The 22,607-nt window shown below is 33.9% G+C and overlaps 2 long non-coding RNA genes across 2 annotated transcripts in view; one reads left to right on the top strand and one right to left on the bottom strand.

The window, feature by feature from the left end:
• LOC145736574 (uncharacterized) overlaps positions 1-22,607 on the bottom strand; it is a 276,677-nt gene that overhangs the window by 39,967 nt on the left and 214,103 nt on the right. The window lies entirely within an intron of this gene.
• On the top strand, positions 108-21,162 carry LOC145736317 (uncharacterized). Its single transcript, XR_014179894.1, has 4 exons — positions 108-562; positions 6,898-6,928; positions 7,042-7,224; positions 18,521-21,162. It is a non-coding gene; the product is annotated as an uncharacterized LOC145736317 (long non-coding RNA).

Here is a 22,607-nt window from a genome sequence, read left to right as displayed (position 1 = left end):
CTACTACAATTTTTCAGAAAGCGCCTATAAGTAAATGTGGCAACGTTGTATTTGCTGTAATTTTCTGTCTTGGAGTATTCGAGTATTTTATATTCGTATTTTTTGTTTACTATTTATCAGTCTGTTGAATGTGCACTTTTAATAGAAATTGAGTTTAAAGGTGGTAACTTAATAAAACATAATTGTATTGCTTTAATGTGTATTGTTTCAGATGATTATAAGTACTATAACATGTAAGTAATTAGAAATATACAAATTTTTGAATGTATTTGCCAATAGAAAAAAATAAATCGCCGCCACTGACCAATCGGGCATCTTCGGCTCCGGCTTGCTGGAATCCGGCTTGCTGCCTTCACACCAGTTATATCCAGTATATGCTGAATACTTGACTACTTTTCCATGTGGATAAAAAAACACAACCTTTATGAATAAATTCACCTAATCCAGGAAGGAGGAACCAATAGAAGGTGCAACATATCAATCGAGTTGAAGAGTGAAATTGTGTGCAATGGGTTTAACTACTTACCTATATTAGAACAGTGGATAAAAAGCAAGTTTTAAGGTCAGTATAGTGATTTTACTTAAATTAACATTCAAATGAAAAGCATTACAGTTTTCATTATCGTTTTATGTTTAACACAATAATCATCATTATACACTTTAGCAAAAACACTTTGAACCTTATGTTTTTATTTTGAACGAGGTTTTGGATTCTAGAAACAATTCTTAACATATTTTATGCAACATACTCCATACTAATATTCAATTGTTTTCAAATAAATGTCAAAAACCCAAGGGGTAAATGACCGAGGTAATTTGGTGTACACACTTGAGGTATTATGAGGCACTTTCCCATTATTACAAAGCATTGTGAGGTATTACAAGACATTAGAGAGTATTTTGAGGCATTGTCTGTATATTTCAAAATGTAGTGTATTAATATAACAAAATTGAATGAAAAATGAACAGAACAGCATAGGCACATGTAATTATTATGTTAAAATCTTTGTTACATGATATTGAGTTGTAACAATATTCATTACAAATTATTATAATAATTTACCAATTTTGCAACATTTAAACTACATTTTTAAGGTCACATGACTGTTTTCAACAGGTGTCAACTGGCTTTTACAGTGTTGCATGCTTAAAATTGTACTATTAACGCCACACAACGTGTATTTTAGAATTTCAGCTATTCAACTGTCTAAATTAAATTTAACAATGGATTAACATTTAAATTACATTTTAAAATCACGTGAGTGTTTTTGACCGATGTCAGTTGGATTTGACAGTGTTGCAAGCTCTAAAATGGCATAATCAAAGTCATGTGTGATGTGTCTCCTGCAATTTCAGCTTTTACAACTGTCTAAAATGGTCTAAATTTAATTTACCAAATTTTTAAATTTTAAACGTCACGTGACTAATTTTGACAAATGTCAACTGGCCTTTACAGTGTTGCAAGAACATGCAGAATTGCATTTACAACGTCACATAACCTGTATTTTGCAATTTAAGTTTTTACAACTGTCTAAATTTAATTTACCATTTTTTAAAGTTTAATGGTGGGTTTAGACAGAAATTTAACATTAGCAAATTTAGTGTTAAAATTAAATTTAGTATTAGTGCATGAGGTATGGTTTATACAGCATTTAACATTAAGATTTTGCGCATGCGCCTAGATCAAATGTAAAAGATTATTACCACGTGACCTAACCTATAAACATTGTTTTGTTTTTATTTGAAATATTAATTATTCCGATTTGGTACCTTACATATTTCAAACAAATGTTACAACGGAATCATAAGAAAGCGTGTATATTGTTGGCAACATTATTGATTATTGTTGCTCTCTTCTTGTCAAGTTTTCAATGAATTGAAGAAAAGTCAGAGTCGAAGAGTCAGAAGATTTAAGGCAAGACCAATTAATAGAAAACAAAGTCGAGATCAGCATGGACATTTTGCATCTCTAGTTAATGATATGCTTAATAAAGAGAGGGATTTTGAACAGTGTTTTAAATATACATGGATGACACCTGACTTGTTCAACTACCTCCTTGAGATTGTTCAATCGGCCCTACAAAAAGATGTCACAAAAAATCTTTTATCTCCAGCACATAGGCTAACAATGACACTGAAGTATGTATGTATGACCCTGAATAGTCACCAATGTTACATTTTTTTCTGAGTTGGCAAAGCCACAGCTCATTGCATTATTAAAGAAACATGTGCAGTTCTTTGGGAAAAATTGGTGCCACTTGTGCTTTCACAGCCAAGTGAATCTGACTGGAACAATATTGCTGAAAGATTTTGGCATAGATGGAATATACCTAATTGTGTAGGACCTATTGATGGAAAACATGTGAACATACAATGCCCAAAATTTTCTGGATCACAATTCTTCAATTACAAGAAGCATTTTAGTATTGTCTTGATGGCAGCATGTGACGTCCAATATCGATTCACTCTAGTGGACATAAGTGGATATGACTCTAACCATGACAGTGTTGTTTTTAAAGAAAGTGGATTTGGACAGAGTTTATTAAATGATCAGTTAAACTTGCCTCCTGCTAAAAATTTACCAAAGTCGCAAATACCTTTGCAACATTTTATGGTTGCTGATCAAGCCTTTCCGTTGCATAGCAGAATAATGCGTCCATATGCAGGTCAGTTTCTTGGTGACAGAAAAAACATATTTAATTATAGACTTTCTCGAGCTAGAAGAACCATAGAAAACACATTTGGAATTCTAGTGCAGAGGTGGAGAATATTAAAAAGTCCTCTCATGACAAATGTTGAAATGTGTGATAAAATTGTCAAAGCTACAGTAGTATTACACAATTTTTTACAAAACAATATGGGTCTTCCTGCAGAACAAAGAAAGTATTGCCCCACTGGTTATACAGATTTCATTGATGAAAATGGCCAGTTGGATTTTGGTTCCTGGAGATCTAAGGCGAACTCTGTAACGAATAGCAAGGAAATTTCTTTGCTATCATAGAAAACCCTTCTCTATCGTAATATATGGTACTCTCTACGTTTCGATTGGCGAAGATCGGCACTCAACGTAGCTATTCGGGTTGTGCAAAATAGAAAGACCAAATCAGGTCTTGCTATGAATTTATCTTTCTTGGAGCTATGAAATTTTGTATTTGTCAATCTTTCTTTTCCTTTGTGTCAATAATAAGGTTGTGTTGGGGACCAATTGATTGTGTTTGCACCCCCCTTTCATTGTTTTTGAGTTTTTAGTAAAAGTGTTAATGCATCTATTAGTTGTTGTTTTTGAGGTGTAAGCTGTTGATGGGTAAGCTGTGAGGTGTAAGCTGATGATGGAATGGTTGTGTTATGGCTATATGAGTTCCATCAACACATCCTAAAGTCCCATCCTACTACCTTCACAAAATGCATAACAATTGGTAGCATGTTTACAAGGAACTGAGAAATATTAATGGTCTAACAAGAAAATAAGAAACTGAGTACAGAACTACAATAAATACAACAACAATAATGGGAACAAAACGGACTATTTTAGAATGCAAACTTTGAAATATATGATTAAATACTGAGAAAGAATCAAAAAACGTAGAATTATTCAAATTGTTGTCATTGATACTTGTCATTAACCCTGAATACGAGGAAACAAGTAAAAGCCCTAGATTTATTCCTAGAAATTAGTCAATGTTTTTAGGACCGATAGCTTCCCGTTTTCGGTTGACGGTGTCAGCCAAATGTGATAGAAAATAACTTCTTAGAGAGTACCAACACTTAATAGAAAGAAATTTTCTTTCTTGTCTATTTCTATGCGTTTTCTATTTCCTACATCGTTACGGAGTTTGCCTCCTGATGATTTAGGAACAGGCCTAACATCTATTGCACTTAGTAGAACCAGTAACTGCAAACGAACCTATCAAGAAACAAGAGATGTGTTGGCAGATTATTTTGTTTCAGATGTTGGAAGTGTTCCATGGCAAATGGAAAACGTGTTATAAGGTTCAATTCCTGTTTAAAATTGTATTTATTATGAAAATAAATAAACTTAAACTGTCAGTTGTCTATCAAAATTTTTTTATCAATAAATACATCTACTTTTCACAGTTTCACACATCACTCTCTGCCCAGAGCTTCATAATTTTCTTCCTCATAATCAGTTGTTGTTGGGGTTCCAGTTCTTCTAACATCAGAGCTATGGTAAGCCCAAACGAATAATTAGTATTTTCCAACGAGCTGGTTTAGTTTTTCGAAAGCATTGTCAATGCTTTTGCTAAGCATTGCACTAGGTTGTGCTGTACAATCTTTTTTTTTCAATTTTAATTTTTGTGGTATATCTTGGTTCAGTTCTTGCAGTTTTCGTTTCATGGTCAATGTACTGCTTGAGATATTTTTTTTTGTAGAATTGTTTTCAACTTGTTCGTTGTCGCTTAAGAATATAGGGTCTTGTGCTTCGTTTGGTGACTCTGGCAACAAGATTTCCTGGAATATATCCCAATGTGCCGAACAACTACTGCTTTCTGCAGGTGATGTTAAGGAGCTGCTGGCAAAAGCTTTAGTCTTAATGTTTCCCTCAGTCCTGTAAAAATTCAAAGAAAGTGAGTAAATAATAGTTTTGTCACAGTATTGTTTTTAACTTACTTTCTTGGTTTTACTATATTGTCTACAAACAATAATAATTCAAAAAGTGGCCATTTGTTTGATACATCAGCACCACTTCCTGATGGGACACACTGCCATTCCCTTTTTTCTAGCGAAACGTTGCCTTAGAGCTAACCATCTAGATTGGCAAGCATCTATTCAGAATCCCATTATTTCGCTTATGGATGTCCAGGCGTTTTCCTTAATGTTTTTGTTCTTATCAGTAGACATTCGTGAATCCCACAAGCAGCTGAATTGTCTCACTAATTCAATCAATTCAATATCATTGAATCTTTTGTCATCCATTATTATAAACTTTTACAAATTCAAAAACAGTGAACCCTGACCCGAACACATCAACCAAAATGTATTTTTTTAGGGTTATGTTGTTAAAATGACAGTAAAATTGTCAAATAAACGTCTAATGTGCGCACGTCATTGAAGTAAAAAGTTGTGTTCCTGACATTTTGCACATGTTTTGCCAGTGGCAGGACACCTAGCATTTCTAAAATGTTTGTAACCACAGTACTTACAATCTATTTTGTTTAAATCAGGACTGGAATTCAATGACTGGCGCCTTACTGCATCCACAAGCACAGGTTCTTGCAACACTTTAGCCTGAGATCTACTTATTTCAGTAGCACGGCAAAACTCTACAGCCTTGTTTAAAGTAAGCTTTGACTCCCGCAAGAGCCTCTCTTGAGTACCTTTATCTTTTATCCCCATAACAATGCGATCTCTGATCATGTCATCAGTGTCTTTATACAAAGTAGACTTAATAGCCTTCCTAAGCTCAGTCAAGAAACTATCAAAAGGTTGTCCTTCTTGCTGCACAATACTGTTGAATTTGTACCTTTCAAAAATAACATTGGCTGTTGGAGCACAATAATCATTGAACCTTTTTTTAATGGCTTCTAGTGATTTTGCTTCTTCCTCAGAATAAGGAAAAGTATTATGCAGTTCCAATCCATCGTCTCCTACGAAATTCAGGAACACTGCAATCTGTGTTTCTTCCGGTTTTGATTTCAATCCTGAAGCTGTCATAAATACATCAAACTTTTGCGAGAATTTTTTCCAGTTCTCTGCAATATGGCCATCTAACACAAGGGGCTCTGGGGGCTTAAACAAGTTCTCCATCTTTTCTAGTTGACCCGGTAAAACTAGGAGCATATAGGAGCAACACAAGGGGGTTTCTACAAGTGTCTAACTGTCCACACCTGATACCATGTTTTATCTTGAAATAATACTAGCAATTCCCAAGATAACTTTATTATGTACGGGAGTACAAGGAACACAACTCAACGACCATGCAACTTATGCTAAACTAAAACTAACCTCAAAACCCTTGCCGCCAGCCCGCACTATCTGCTATGCTGGTTGCATAAACTACCAGACAAGTGGTATGGATTAAAAATTAAATACTTTCAAGGTCACATGTTACAGATAACACTAATGCTAAATCTGTATAAACCAACTCATTGAATTTTATGCTGTATATTTTCTAAATGCTAACACTAACACTAATGTTCCAGTTAAATGTTCTGTCTAAACCCACCATTAGTGTGTCGACAACCCCTTTTTTCCCGGTTTTTTCGATCGATAATATAGTTTTTTTTCAAAGACACAACCACTCAGTTTTTTTAATACTCAAGTCACAACGTGAAAGTCCTTTCAGTCGGGTAGTTTGATTGGGAACTCACAGTAATAGCAGTAATAAGGTAGTTTGCTGTGAGTTCAAGTAATAGGTCTAGAAACTACTCATATGAGACAATATTTACCTATCTAGTACTACGATTGTAAAGCAAACATCTTTGTGCAGCTGCAATGTTTTTGTTTAAAGAAATAAGCCAATACTTAATAAAGCTGTATTTTTAGATATTTTGATTATTCAAGCGTATCACTTTATAGTATAAATACTTTGTCAGAAGGAAAGTAATACCTCCACTCAGTGGAGGTGGCTTCACTTGTTCAATGTAAATAATAACACATTGGTTTTAAGTTCATACTGTGCAGCCGAGCATCCACTGTGACGTCACGCGACGTATCGCATGAGGAAACAGGTTTTGCTGATAGGGCCGCCCTCTTGGATCTGTTGTATGTGTTGTCAAGAATGTCAAGTAAAATTCCCACTAATCCCACTTGTCACTTGTTATGTCAAAAAATCTACCTAGAACATGCTGCTAAATTATATTTTTATGACAAAATCCAATAATTTAATTAATGAAAATTATACACTAAAATCAAGTAAATGTATGTTTTTTTTGATAGACATAATGGATACAACAGCTGCTGGGCCCAGGTAAGATTACAATGACAATTTCAAACCTAACCTATGTAATAAACCATGCTGATGCATCATTACTACACATTTTTTAAGGGTGGTTCTAGTAACTAATTAGGCTAGTCTTACAGATCTGCAACTGGTTTATACTGCATACATTACTACTTTTCCATGTGGATGAAAAAGCACAGCTTTTATGAAGAAAGTGACTATGTTTCCCAGGGACTGCAATCAAGTCAAGTTGGAGAAGAATAAAATCCTGTGCAATATTTGAAACTATCTACATTACAGTGGATTAAAAAGCAAGTTTTAAGGTGAGTTAATTGATTTTAAATTATTAATTATAACATGATAATAACATTAAAATAAAAAGCAATGCAGTTTTCATTATGGTTTTACCTTTAACACAATAATCATCATTGTACTCTTTGTAGACTGCATTGTAGACAGGCAGGGTTTACCCAAGTATTTAGTTATAGTATTAATAAATTTACTTATTCTCCATATCAACCCAGGGGTAGAATGTTGAGGTAATTTCCATTACTACGAAGCATTGTGAGGTATTACAAGACATTACAAGGCATTTTGAGATATTTATAAGGCATTGTCTGTATATTTCAAAATGTAGTTTATTAATATTGACTGAAAATTGAACATAACAGCATAGGAACAAGTAATTATTATGGTAAAATCTTTGTTACATGATATTGAGTTGAAACAATATTCATTACAAATTATTATAAAAATTTACCAATTTTTCAACATTTAAACTACATTTTTAAATTGTATTTTTAACGTCGCACTACGTGAATTTTACAATTTCAGCTTTTACAAATGTCTAAATTACCATTTAAATTACATTTTAAAGTCATGTGACTGTTTTTGACAGGTGTCAGTTGGCTTGGACAGGGTTGCAAGCTCTAAAATGACATAATCAAAGTCACATGAGGTGTCTCTTGCTTTTACAACTGTCTAAAATAGTCTAAATGTAATTTGCCAAAGTTTTTAATTTTAAACCACATTTTAAGGTCACGTGACTTTTGACAGATGTCAACTGACCTTTACAGTGTTGCAAGAACATGCAGATTTGCATTTTCAACGTGACGTAACGTGTATTTTGAAATTTAAGTTTTAACAACTGATTAAATTTAATTTACCATTTTTCAAAGTTTAAACTGCGTTTTGAACTTCACGTGACTGTTTTTGACAATGTCATCTGGCCTTTACACATGACCTAGTTCTTACAATTTTATTACTATCGAAATTTAAATTACAAATTTTTCAACTGTTTCTTTTAAATGATAAGTGTCTTTATTTGACACGTGCTAACTTGGTTACCTGGACAGTTAGAAGATTCGTGCAAACGTCAAAATATAACCCGTAATTTCAGACAACCGTACAAAAAATATTTTATGTTGGTCAGAGTTTGGAAAAACAGTCTCCTGACCTTAGAAATTTTTTACGTAAATCGGCCATGAAGAATCGCTGAAAAATATTTTCAATTTCTAAAAATGACCACCAGAGGCCGTAACTGCCAGCTTAATTTTTTAAATTGCATTTTCTATAAATTTTGCACAATAAACTAGAATTTTTTTTCCACATTTTTAAAGCGAACTAATTTATCTATCATTTTCGTAAAACAGAAATTTCTGTTATTTCAAAAACAAAGATGGCGTGGGGTGTTTAATGGTTTTTGCAATAACCTGCGTTAACTTCTTAACGGTTTGACCAATTTCAACAAATTTGGTATTGTTGAAAAAAGCATTTCTTGGTCAATAAGAATCATCCAAAATATAGTTGATTTAGTTGAATATTTCTCCGCCATGGGGCTAGTTTTGACACCATGATTCAAATTCCAAAAAAAAAATAAAAAAAAACAAATGGAATGATATGACTTTTTCATTATGAAAAAGTAGCCAAATAACATCCAAATAGGCCAGTAAAAACCGTTTTTCAAATTCTCGTTCCTAACCTGAAATATTGAGAAAATGAGATTAGAGGATCTTTGAAGGCCAAGGATCGCGTGGTAAAATTCATAAAACTATTAAAAATTTAGCTACATAATGAATAAAATGTTATGGAAGCAATTGTGAGTCTAAATAGAATTAATTTAGGCATTATTTAAAAAATACCACATATCGTCAGAACATTCATCTTGCTCCAAAGGGACTATTATTATTTTTTTAAAACTTTAAGACCATGTACCTCCATAACGAAACATTTTTGGATCATGGTTTATATAGAAAACTAGGTTTTGTTTTGACGTTTAATCAAACCCTAAAATACAGGGTGTTTCACGATAAATGCGTCATATTTTATGGTTTGATTAAAAGTAAAAAATTACCCTAGTTTGCTAAATAAACCATGGGGCAAAGATGTTCCGTTATGGGATACAGGGTGTTATAGTTTGGATCTATTTATTCAAACCGGTCTCAGATATTTTTATTAAACTTTGTAGGTCAACTGTCCATGATAAGGCACGTTTTGCAATAAAAAACATATTTTTTTAATTTTCGCAAAAAAATATGTACACTACTCTTTTTTCCATTAAACACAAATCAATTTTGAATTACTCATTCAATTTAGAACAGAACAGCTATCTAGTAACTTTTCGGTACACCTTTCTTTTTTCCAATAAAAAATTGAAAATCATAAAAATGTACCCATAAAATCAATACTAAATCGTCGACTGTTTATTAATCAATATATAAATTTTTATTAATTTAGTTTTTTTCAAAAATTTTTTATTCGATAGGAACAAGCAGTATCTTCCTATTTTTTTATTAAAAAACTGGACAAATCAAAATTTTAAAATTGAATAGAGACGAAATTCGAAGATTTAGTATTAATTTTAATGATACTTTTGCAGGATGTTTTATTCGAAAACGAGATGACGTACCAAAAAGTTACTAGATGCCTTTTCTGTGTTAAATTGAATAACGAATTCAGAACTGATTTGCATTTTATGGAAAAACAGTGGCGTACATATTTTTTTTTGCAAAAATGGTCAATAACTTGTTCGATTAGACGCCACTAGCAGAAATAAAAAATATATTTTTTAATGACAAAACGAACTTTATCGTTGAAACCTAAAAAGTTTTACGAAAATATCTCTTATTGTTTTGATGAAATAAATAAATTTAGATTTTTTTACCCAAACTTTAACACCCTGTATCTACATAACGAAACATCTTGGAACCATGGTTTATATAGCAAATTATAGTTATTTTTTGACGTTCAATCAAACCCTAAAATATAACGCATTTAATAATAATAATAATAATAATAATAAACTTTATTTGCCAACAAAATGATATACAAATCACAAAGCAACGTCAAATGGTGTCTGTAACACCTTTACAAATAATCTTACTGATCTAAACTATGGCTAAATACGTGTATAACGTTACAAAACATGCAGCAGATATACCAACCAGTATACAATAATAAAAGACACCGGCAGTAATAATAGTAAAATACACTTATAATATGAAAATAGATACATAAAATAATCAATAAAATGTTACCTAGTAAAATTAAAAGAATAAAACTGCTTTTGTTTTAAAAAGTGGATGACTTTCTCTCTAAACACGGCGACGCTACCCGCGCCACGAACAGCGGGCGGCAGCATTTGGTACGCTTTTATAGCCCTGTATGATGGACTTCTCTCAAAAAAGGTTGACCTGTGTTGAGGGATGCGGGGTTCACTTGCACCTCTAGTCTCAATTGACATTCCTAGGGCGTAATGATCACGGTTCTTAGGAAACAAATGAGGGTTCTTTCTCATAAACACTACCAGGGAGAAAAAGTACAAAGATGGGGCGGTGAGTACATCAAGCCTAGCAAAGTAAGGCCTGCAGCTTGTCCTGGGTTTAAGGTTAAAAATCACACGAATAATGCGTTTTTGTGCAACAAACACTGATGCGCTGCTACTGGAAGCACCCCAGAACAAGACAGTGTAGGTGATCAATGACTGGATACAAGAAAGATAGTATGTCCGGATTGATTGGATAGTGAGAACATCTCGAAGTCTGCGTAACAGAGCACAACCGCTGCACAATCTAGATACGAGTATCTGACAGTTGACCTCCCAACCAAGCTGTGAGTCCATCGTGGCCCCCAGAAACTTTATGCTCTCACTCACTGGGGTGGCCTTGCCATGAGAGGGGACATAAAGTGAATAATTTGGTTTACTTTTACTAAAGTTAATCAAACCAGTTTTTTGTAGGTTTAGTTTTAAGCAATTGTCTGAGCACCAGTTTTCCATATCTTGGATGGCCAACGAACACGCCGCAGACAAGGCATTCTCAGAGAGATCTGCCAAGACAACGGACGTATCGTCGGCATATTGGCAGACCATATTTCCATTCAACCGCTCCGCAAGCTCGTTGACATAAACCAAGAACAGTAGCGGGCCCAAAATGGATACCTGCGGTATTCCTTGAGAAATATCTCTCGGCCGTGATATGTACGATTCACTATCCTGTGTCACGCAGACCGCTTGTCTTCTGTTCTGCAAATAAGATTCGAGCAAATTAGAACAGATGCCTCGTATACCGTAGTTTGCCAGTTTTTCTATTAAAAGGGCATGGTTGATACTGTCAAATGCCTTTGACAGATCAAAATATATTCCCGCAATTTTAATATTTTTGTCAAGGTTTTCCATTATATAAGTAACTGTATTATATATGGCCAACTCTGTTGATCTACCAGGTAGGAATCCATATTGGTGTTTTGAAAGAATACTAAAAGTATCAAAATACTTATATAGCCTATTATAAATTGCTCGTTCGAAGACTTTGGAAAGAGAGGGCAGAAGAGACACCGGTCTGTAATTTTTTATGTTTGTGGGATCACCCTTTTTATATATTGGGACCACTTTAGCATTCTTCAAGCAATCCGGAAAATGGCCCTCACAAAAAGACTCATTAATTATATCAGATAATGGTTGGGAAATGAACTGCGCTACGTACTTAAGAATCTTTACAGGAATTTCATCAAATCCGGCCGAAAACTTATTTGGCAAGTTCATCAATAGCCTGAAAATCTCTTCCTGATCTGTTGGTTCTAAAAATATTGTGGGGTATTGACGTGCATCACCCAGAGGTGAAACAAATTCTCGATCATCATCTACCTCAGTGAAGTGTACATTAAATAGGTTGGATATCTCCTCAAGATCAGTGACCACATCATTATCAAGTTCAAGAGTTAAATTGCGTTGACACTTAATTTTATTTGTAATTTGATTAAAAATATTCCATGCTGATTTCGATTTGTTATTAGAGTTTGAGATCTGATTATCAAAAAGCGCTTTCTTTGTATTAGCTAGCAAGTTTCTGTACTGTTTCCGCTCCTGTTTATATCGATAGTATACATTTGTGTCATTAGTCTGCTTGTACCAAACATATAAGTCCTTCAGATGACCCGAGAAGTCTCTAATTTCTTTACTGATCCAGCTTTTTGGTTTGTATTTATGAATATCAACCACTAAAGGGAAGGCCGTTTCAAACCAGTTAAACAGCATTTCGAAAAAACATTCATACTTTGCCTCGACACCGACAGTCGCATAGACCTCCTGCCATGAGACAGTACTGAGACGCTCAATTGAACGAACAAGCTTTGCGTCTGTAAACGATCGCCTTTTCACCTTTGGAGGCTTGGGCACGATGCTTGATGGATCGCGAATCATCATTAGTTGCCCGTAATGATCCGATATATGCGATTGGAGTACAAAACAGTTCAGAACTTCACTGCCGAAACCAGAAAAAATATTATCTATCTGGGTGGATGAGGTAGCACTCACTCGAGTTGGTTCTGAAATATGGGGTGTCAAGCCGTAAGATAACATAAGTTGCAATAAGGTGTTAACCATTTCTGAATTGACAGCAAAGTCCACATTGAAATCGCCGCACACTATCAAATGTCCGCCATCACTGACACATGACTCATGCAGTAGTTCGTCAAGCCTAGAAAGAAAGACATCCACATCACCACTGGGGGGCCTATACACACATATTAACATACATTCTTGATTACCTAAAATAAATTTACAAGTACAAAATTCAAAAGATTTTTCAATTGTTCCAAGTTGAGTGCGAGTGGAGATTGTGTTAATGTTTCGAGCAAAAATTGCAGTACCGCCGCCTCGGTGCTCAGATCGAGAAGAGTAACTTTCGAGATTGTATCCATTTAAATAAACTTTTTCAATATCTTGGTTTTTAAGCCAGTGCTCGGAAATACATAACAGGTTGGGGTTTTCTACAGATGTAAGGACTTCTAATTCTAGCATTTTATTATTAATACTTTGCGCGTTTAAATGTAATATTTTTACTGATTTAATTAATTTCTTCGATTTTAATTTACCTGCCTTATCATCGGGTTCGGCGTTTGATGAGATTAATCTAAAAAATTTTTTCCTCTTGAAAAGTTGAATCGTTCGAAAGCCACTCCAGTAGGCCAAAATTGCACGTCGTAAATTGCATCCTTAAGGTCCGGTGACACCCCTATCATAAAGCATTTTTTCTTGGATTTGCCCTCCTTTGGAACGCACAGTTTGACTGAGATACAATCAGGTTTTGAATTTGTTCGCTTTGCGATATAGTCTTTTATCGTACCCTCTGCTACATCTCCGTTCACCTTCGAAATGAAAAGCCATATTTTTCTGTTGTTAGAAGTTGACATGTTAAACATTTTACAGTTGTCGGCATCATCATTGGTTCCCACCAAAAAATTCCGTTTACGCTTTGTTATCCCTTTTTCGTGTATCCGGCGCCGAGCTCGCTGAAATTCAAATTCAGTTTGTTCCGGGGGATCGTCGAAAACATCGGATTCATCGGCATTTGATTTTACATCGGGTACCACGCTTTGGATCTCGATTGGTTTTGAGATAGTCCTAGCGACGTTGGCACTGTTAACATTTTTGCTTGGGAGATTATCCTGGGCAATTGTTTGCTTCAGTCGGGGATAAGCGTTACTAGCAACAATGGTATTTGGCAACGTTTGATTTGCCGTTTTAACTGCACTACAATCCTTATCATTATTGCAGCCTTGAATATGGGAGTTTTTTTGTGATGATACTGATGAATCAGTCCTTTTGTTTGCTAAACTTGGTTGATTGGTTTTCTTTATTTGTTCCTCTAAGCATGTTGCTTTTTCTTTCCATAGTTTGCAGTTTTCTTCCAAGAGTGTATTTTTTTCCTCTAATTCCTTTACGATCTTCAGTAAGTAAGACAACTCGTTGCCAATAGAGATTCTAGTCTCATCGGATTCATCGGCTGAGTGTTTGCAAACGGTCTTTTTTAACGATGCCGCTTGTACCATACATGCTGGATGGAATACCTCCAAACACTTATAGCACTTTACCGCGTTAACCACCGTTTTACCACACTGCTTGCATTGTATTTCGCTCACACTTTTCGAACGGACCAGGACTACGTCCTTACCCGGCGGCGCCATGACTTGTACATGGCGCCGCATGGCATTTATCGTGAAACATCCTGTATAACGCATTTATTATGAAACACCGTGTTGACTGATTCAGCTTAAGTAATTTCGACTTTTTTAATTGGAACAGCCTGTGTATTACTTATTTTTCTGATAGCTTTTACAATTCAACTTTTGTGAAGTATGTCATATACCTACCTAATTTAAATGTCTGCGATTTATTTATATTTTTTAACTTTTACCTGCATTTTTTGTTATCTTAACTAAACTATAATCTGAAAATTGTCTTTAACAATTCAATTGAACAATAAACATTTTAAATTGTTGTGGTTAATGACATACAAAATTAAAACATTTGTTTTTTTATAAATTATACAGGGTTATTCACGATATTCGACACGAAAAATTGTGACTAAAGTATTCACTTTCAACAAACTTTTAATTCTGAGATGGATGTAGATCTTTTTAAAATATTTTCAAGATTTACCGGTTGTCCCAAATGCAGAAAAAGTATCGTAGTTATATTTTTTCAAATGGAATACTTAGTATTTTACTTGATTTTCAGAATCTATGTTGAAAATAAAAGGTAATGACATTGAGGTTTGGTACGTCTAAACTTTACAGTTTCTCAGATATTCGTTATTTTGTAAAAATGTAGAACAAATTTTAATGTTTAATCACTCAACCTATGTTTGTTTTATCAATTAAAATTCGCTTGGGAACTGCTAAATGATCAAGTTTTAGGATCCATGGGTGAGAAATTGTCTAGCTCATACAAGATGTCTCAAAATTTTTCTCCCAATAATTGCAACCTTTAAACTTTAACCACTTGTCAAATTCAAATTGAACACCACCTATTTTATGGTTAAAGTAGATGCAAAATTTAATTATCTTTCGAAAATTATTGAGGTCTCCTATGGCTAACTGTTCGTGTTTTCTTGGAAAGTCAACATTTCTCGAACTCGCACCGATTTTGAGTGATTTTTGATACCTTTGAGAAATGACCACAGATTAGCGAATTAGCGAAATTTTTAGGAGTATATCCATTAAGATACTTAATAATGTTGCTGAAGGACTCAAAAACGGAGTAGCTATGTTTGTGTTTGTAGTCGAATTGTCGCCGTTTTAAACATTTTTATGAATTATTTTTGCAACTTGTTTAGCAAATTTACAAAGTATTAAGCCACTATTTTATTCTAAGCTTTACTCAGATTAGAACGATAGATATGTAATTGGAAAAGATACTAAGTGATCTTTGAACGATTGCAAAAATCAGTCAAAGTCAGCTCTAGTTTAAGAAATGTCGATTTTCCAAGAAAAACAATTAAGAATTAGCGGTATGAAACCTTAATAATTTTGGATAGGTAATTAAATTTTGCATATATTGTAACTTGTAACCATAAAATTGGTGGGGTTCCATTTAATTTTGACAAGTTTATACTACTTCAAAATTTCTTTTTGATTAAATTTTTTGAGACCCCCTATATGAGCTAGACAATTTATTACTTTTGGATCATAAAACTTAATCTGTTATCAGCGCCCAAACCAATGTTGGTCAATAAATCTCAAAGGAAGGTTGAATGTTTAAATGTTAATATTTGTTCTACATGTTTACAAATTCAGGAATATCTGAGGAACTGTAAAGTATAGACCTATCAAACATCAATGAACTTCAATTAATTTTTATTTTCAACGTAGATTCTGAAAATAAAGTAATATACTAGGTGTTCCATTTGGAAAAACATGACTTTGATAGTTTTTCTGCATTTGGGACAACCGGTACATCTTAAAAATATTTTTAAAAGCTACCTTCAATAGGTCTATATCCATCACAGAATCAAAAAACTTTTTTGAAAGTGAATAGGTTAGTCGCAATCTTAATAATAATATAACGTGAATAACCATGTATAGGGTGAACCTTAAGTAATGGGACATAGAGCTACATCATTACTACTACTATTTTGCAGTAGCTATCTGCAACCATTTCAGCTGCTTAAAAGGACTTAAACTTTTTTTTACGCAGCTGAAACGCGCATACGAATTCAAAATGTTATTCTAATATGTTTTCTATTTAAAAAAAAGTATACTAGTTTTAGATCTTAAATGTTGACCGTTTTCGAGATATTTAATGTTTTAATATTGCATTGCTAATACGGTTAATGGTTAAAGGGTAAAGTAAAAAAAAACCTTAAAAAAAAGTGCAAAAAGAACATTAAATTTAGAACAAATCTATGTGTACTCTTCCTCTACCTAACTTCAACCGTTTCTGACTTAATAACAGTTTTTCCTTAAAGTGCGTATAAAATCGTAATCCATACTAATCTGAATACGGACCCCTGTTTGTGCTAAGTTTTAACCAGTTTTGTATTTGACAAATATCTGTCAAAGCATGTTGTCGTTATTGAAACGACAACTAGTCTGTAAGGCCAAGCAGGTGTCCGTATTTAGATTGGTATGGATTACGATTGTATGCACCCTTTAAGGAAAAACTGTTAATAAGTCAGAAACGGTTGAAGTTAGGTAAAGGAACTGAGGGCAAAAGGTCACATCGGCAAGCCTTTCAGGACTTGAGAATTTAATTAATGTTTAGACTACCGTTTTGCTGACAAAGCCACCATTTTTATGAAACATCTAGGAAACGGTGCAAAATAGGTATAGGGAAGTATTAAGAATAATTACTAGCCTTCTTGCGAATAATTTTAAAAAAAGAATAGAAACAGGGTGTTCAATTTAAAACTTTTCTTCTCTAGGGAGGAAAAGTGCCACCAGTAAAAGTCACACTGTCTAAAGACACTTTGTCACTTTCTTGACAAATTGACAAACATATCTTTAGTAACAACACCTTCTTCAACCAGGTATTAACATAATATTTAACTGCTGCTTTTAACTATGCGCAAATAACTATTTCCTACGACCTCTATAGAAAATAAAAGTTTTCTCCCTCATTTGAGAGATGAAAATATCACTTTCACTACCTAGGGAGTAATTAGAGAATTTTAAACTAAATCCTGTCTGAATATTGTGGGCTTTCTTTCGTTTGTTATCTGTTTAATAACTTTTTCAATTTTTTAATTTGCTTCAGCATCTCATAAAAAAGTTGGTGCAAGTGGATATTCTCGCTCTACAGATATTACCTTTAAAAGTTTACATTTATTGTTAATTAATTTTGCAATGCGGAAAAGTAACTTTACCGCATCCGGTGCGGAAAAGTACTCTTTCCCGCACTTAAATAAGTGTGTAATAGTATATTACATACTCAGGTGAAGAGATTGGGTAGTTTATCTCAAGACAGAAATTAAACTTTCTACCGTGGTTTGAATACTATTTTATTTTCAACCATTTATCCAAATCTGTTAATAAATCATTCAGCGGAAATATTGATTGCTAATAGTCTTTACAAAAAGGTAGTATAGGTGCACGAGTAGTTATGCCTTCAAGCATAATAAACGACTGGTGAATTGTTTACAATCTTGACAACGTCATTGTTGTGCTATTCCGTTTTTAATATTTTGAGCTGAAACGTTTCTTAAAGTGCTTTTAACATGGAGATTTCTGAAGACGCAGATGTTACTCATCATCACCTGAGCTGCGAGCTGTTGCAGAGATGGCGGCACAGTCTCTTAACTATAAAAAGTAAGCCCAGATATGACAAAACGCATATTGACATTTACCCGGGTGGAAAGGACTCAACTATTCACCCGGGTGGAAAGTAAAAGCAGGTCATTTTCATCTTTCCACCTGGTATACACATAAGAAATAACGTTATTACATACCTGGTTGAAAATAAAAGTGCATTTACCGCACCTGAGTAGGAAAGGTTTTTTTCATTATTCTTACTAGTCTGAATCTATTTTTTGGTTGACTTGTTTGAAAAAATGTACCTTTTCCGTGAGGACGCTGGAAAAAGGGTAAATTAGTAAATACAGATGTGTATGGTCCACTTGGACCTTCTTCGCAACTTTGCGTATAATTTTCATACGTTTCTAAACTTCTTTATGGTCAGAAATAGACCACCTGTGTGCTAGATTACCATTCAATGTATAATGAATTTTTATACTGATTTTATGCTACAATATAAAATCAAGCTTCAGCTAACATTAGTTAAAACTGAGTTAAAACACATTGACATTTCTTATATTATCGTGGTAATATTTTTTTTTGTTTCAGATATTCTCCCGGTGAAGCGAGAAGCAAAAAAAGTCATCCAGGTCAATCTTAGATTTTTTTAATTTTAATAATAAACTAATGATTGGGGCGCGGGTGGTGTGTAGTTTTATTTGCGATTTCGATTTGCTGTTATGCCATATGCAGCATTGTTCTATCCACAATATATGGCCGAATAATTTTCATTTAATTTCCAACTAAATGCTGAAGTATTAGAAATACTGTCATTCCTTTCAATGTCAATCTACGCATGGCGAACTGAGTAACTGTGCAGAAGTTGACATTGGGAGTGAACAAGGACCAGCAATCAGTCATTAATATCTATCTAATGTACAATTTATTTTCCAACTGATTAACATCCTACAGCAAATTTAACTTTTTGTGTCTGCTCAGCTCCTATTTATATCGAAGAATCTAGAATATGTCTAAGTGGAAAATTCATATACATATACGTTGAGGACATTTTATTTATTAAAACTCTTATTTGTTATGAAACTTATAAAAACAGTTAGGTATTACTGTAGAGAAAGTACGCATTTGTTTTTGTTGAACCTTATTTACTTCAAAAAAGTAAATCACACAAGTAAATATAAAAAAGACGTAAATGTGTCGGGTAACGTCTCGCTTCGTGTACGGGTTAATTTCGTCTCGTCCGCCTCTCTCTCTCCGTCGAAGTCGAGGTCGATGGGGATCGATCTTGCGGTGTTGCCAATTCGTTGCGCGGTTGCGCGGACATTTCATTCAAGACCCTTGAAAGAAGCAGCTTTCAACTGACTAGAAGTTTCATTCGGCAGTAGACACACCCTCTGGATGGCTCGCTTGATGACAGCATTTTTCGTTTTTATGGACAAAACTCTTGATATCCCATCTTTTCCAGGATGCAAAGTAACGATTCTCCCAAGTTTCCACAGTAACGGCGGAAGATGGTCTTCTTTGATCAATACTAAATCTCCCTCCTTTACATTGACACTGGTACTCTTCCATTTGCATCGTTGCTGGACCTCCGAGATATATTCTTTAGACCATCGGGTCCAGAAATTTTGAAGAATCTGTTCCAGTAGTTGGTAACGAGATAGACGTCCAGTTGGTATTTCGGTCATATCAGGTTCAGGTATCGTCATCATGCTTCTCCCAATTAGAAAATGGGCAGGAGTTAAAGGAGATATGTCATTAGGATCGGTTGAGATTGGCGAGATCGGTCGGGAGTTTAAAATTGCTTCAATGTGCGCAAAAACGGTGTACATTTCTTCGAATGTTAAACTATTATTTCCGAGAACACGTTTCAAGTGAAACTTACACGATTTGACCCCCGCTTCCCATAAACCTCCAAAGTGAGGTGAATTTACAGGAATGAATCTCCATTCAATTGTTTCACCAGTGCAGTGATCCATACTAATTGATTGATTAGAAGTATTTTTAAGAAATTTGGAAATGTCTTGCAATTCAGAATGCGCGCCCACAAAGTTGGTCCCATTATCGGAGTATATCCGCTCTGGTTTACGCCGCCGCACAGTGGTCGATTTTTAAAAAATCTAGGCAATAATTAAAAGAGTCAAATACAGTTAAGGAATTTTTAATAAATGACACAATGGAATTTTTTAAGCAGGTTTTTAAAGAAATTAATAGTCGCACAATATAATATACAGAGTATTTCATAAAGATAAATAGTTGTTAGTTAAAGTAAAGTGCTGAATGGTAATATTCGGTTCAATGTGTCTAATGATTTCATTATAAGGTCTTATATATCGTACATAATTCATTAAAAATATCAAAAACATCTTTTTAATTAAAAAAAATACCTAATGATATTTTTATTCTTCGTCAGAACTACTTAACTCTAAAAACTTAGTTTCCGTGGAATTATTTACTTTTGGAGTATCTAATAACTCAAAAGTTTCAGGAAGGAAACATTTTAATTTTTAAAAAGGTAGTTTACGTAAACTCGAGATGCAAGGATCTGACGAAACCAGAAGGCGATTTATTATATCTCGTATGTTATCTTTTCTGGATGTTTTTCTGGAAAAATCCGCTCTATACTTCTTGATATCCTTGTTGCGTGCCTCTTGTGCTTCCTCGGATAATTGTCCTATTGGCAAGCAAAATGATTTAATAACTTCAAAGCCATGTATTAAAATTTTGTGTATAGTTGGAGGCATGGCATACCAAGGATACAATGTCACAAAAAGTCTTGCAGTTGTTAACGCATATTCCTTAAATCTATCTGTATTGATGTCAAATCCAGACGATAAAGTTTGCAATATTACATGAAATTTTGTAATTAATTGTTTGTCAATTTTGGTTATATTTGATACTACTTCTACATTTTCAAAGAACCTACGAGCTGTGTTACCATCATTGGAGCTACCAAAACCGGGCTTAGGCTTATCAACAATAAGCCCTATCTGGTTGCGCAATTGCCCTTGAATACGCTTTTTGGTATCCAATACAATTTGTTTATCAATATCACTTCTAGCTTGCCATTTTTTAATATCCATTTTATAAGCTAAATGTAAGAGACATTCAAAAAAACGTATCCAAGCATGTAAAGTAGACAGGCCATACTTAAAGTTATCAGTATTTGCTGGTCGTAGAACAATATTGTCGATATTATTAAAGTCTTTAGAACAGGCTCCACAAATATAACATCTTTGAGTAGATTTGTTTGAAGTTAAAGAATTGCAAACTTTACCGTCAATCATTGTAAAATGTAGTTCAAAATTAACAGTTACATTTGAGTTATTAATGGTACAAGTAAATGGAACGATATTATTAATTTGACGGTCCACAAACTCTTTTTCTAGTTTAATTAGCTCTGCTGTTTCGTGAATGAACTGTAATTTTAAAGGACGACAAAAACGAGGCGATGATGTTCTTACATTTTGCCAAATTATTTGATTATTTTTATTGGTTTCTGTAGGATATATAAGCCTTATGGGTACTAATGATGTCAATACTATACTAGAGTCAGAACTACCGGTTTTGTCAAATTTTTGTTTGTACTCCGATTGACCTCAAGAACCGTCTAGGCCCCATTTACATATTAAAACTAAATTTACGTTTGAGCAGGAGTTTAAACTATCAATAACTTCTTCTTGTAACTGAAGCAATCTTTCGCAAGTATGATTCAGCATTGACTGGATTGGAACTTCGGCTACAGTATCCGAAGAGACAATTATTGAGTTAGGGTAACATCGCTTCTTTGCTTTAAGGATTTCATCATAGGAAGGATAAATATGACAGTTTTTTTCTTTGACTTGACGCCTGATTAACTTGTATTGACTCTTGCTTAACTTTGCTTCTATTAGAAGAGAAAGTGCCTCATCAGCACTCAATTTAGTATAAGTTGTTGTTTGATTTTTTAAGGCGTTGCAATACTCGTGAGCTTTTGATGGTGTATTGGTAATGTCTTTGAGTATTTTTGCAGCTTGATTGTTTCCTTCGGCACGAAAATTTATTTGCGTTGCATAGGCGAGTTCTACTGCACTAGATGTATTTCGCAAATTGCTAGTTTTCATTCTTTTGGAACGATCACTGCTATCTTCAAAAGATACTTTAGGTCGACCTTTATTGCTTGATTTTCGTTTGACTTGATTGCTTCTTTTGAAAAATTTCATTTGCAAACTCAACCATTTTGCATGTGTTTGTATGAATCTGTCTTTAGATCGACACGAAACCATCCATTTTTTAAAAAAATCTGATTTAAATCTTGATAAATTTCTTTTTTCGTTCTTGCTGAGTTGCTAATTTTTCGTCAGTTCTAAAATTTTATTTTCTAAAGTAGTGAATCTACTATTAATACTTTTATCGGAAAAACTCTGAACCATGTCAAAAAGGTTCTGGTAACTAATAATAAAAAAGTTTTCTTCCACATCTGTAAGCAGAACCAAATATAGGTAAGTATAGCATTTTGAACTTTTGAAACGTCAGTAAAAAATTAACCCCGCATTTTAGACTTATGTGCAAATATGAGCAAGGCTTCTGTTTAGCATCAGTTTATTCAGTAAGTTTCTTCAACAAAACACTAAACAAACCCGTGGGATTTTGGGCGGAACATAAAAAAAAACATTGAAAATTGTGTCTCTTAATAGTG

Source organism: Ips typographus, linkage group LG12, assembly GCF_016097725.1.
Source record: "Ips typographus isolate SLU linkage group LG12, UJ_Ityp_2.0, whole genome shotgun sequence".
Taxonomy (NCBI): domain Eukaryota; kingdom Metazoa; phylum Arthropoda; class Insecta; order Coleoptera; family Curculionidae; genus Ips; species Ips typographus.
This window is presented reverse-complemented; position numbering and strand designations above follow the sequence as displayed.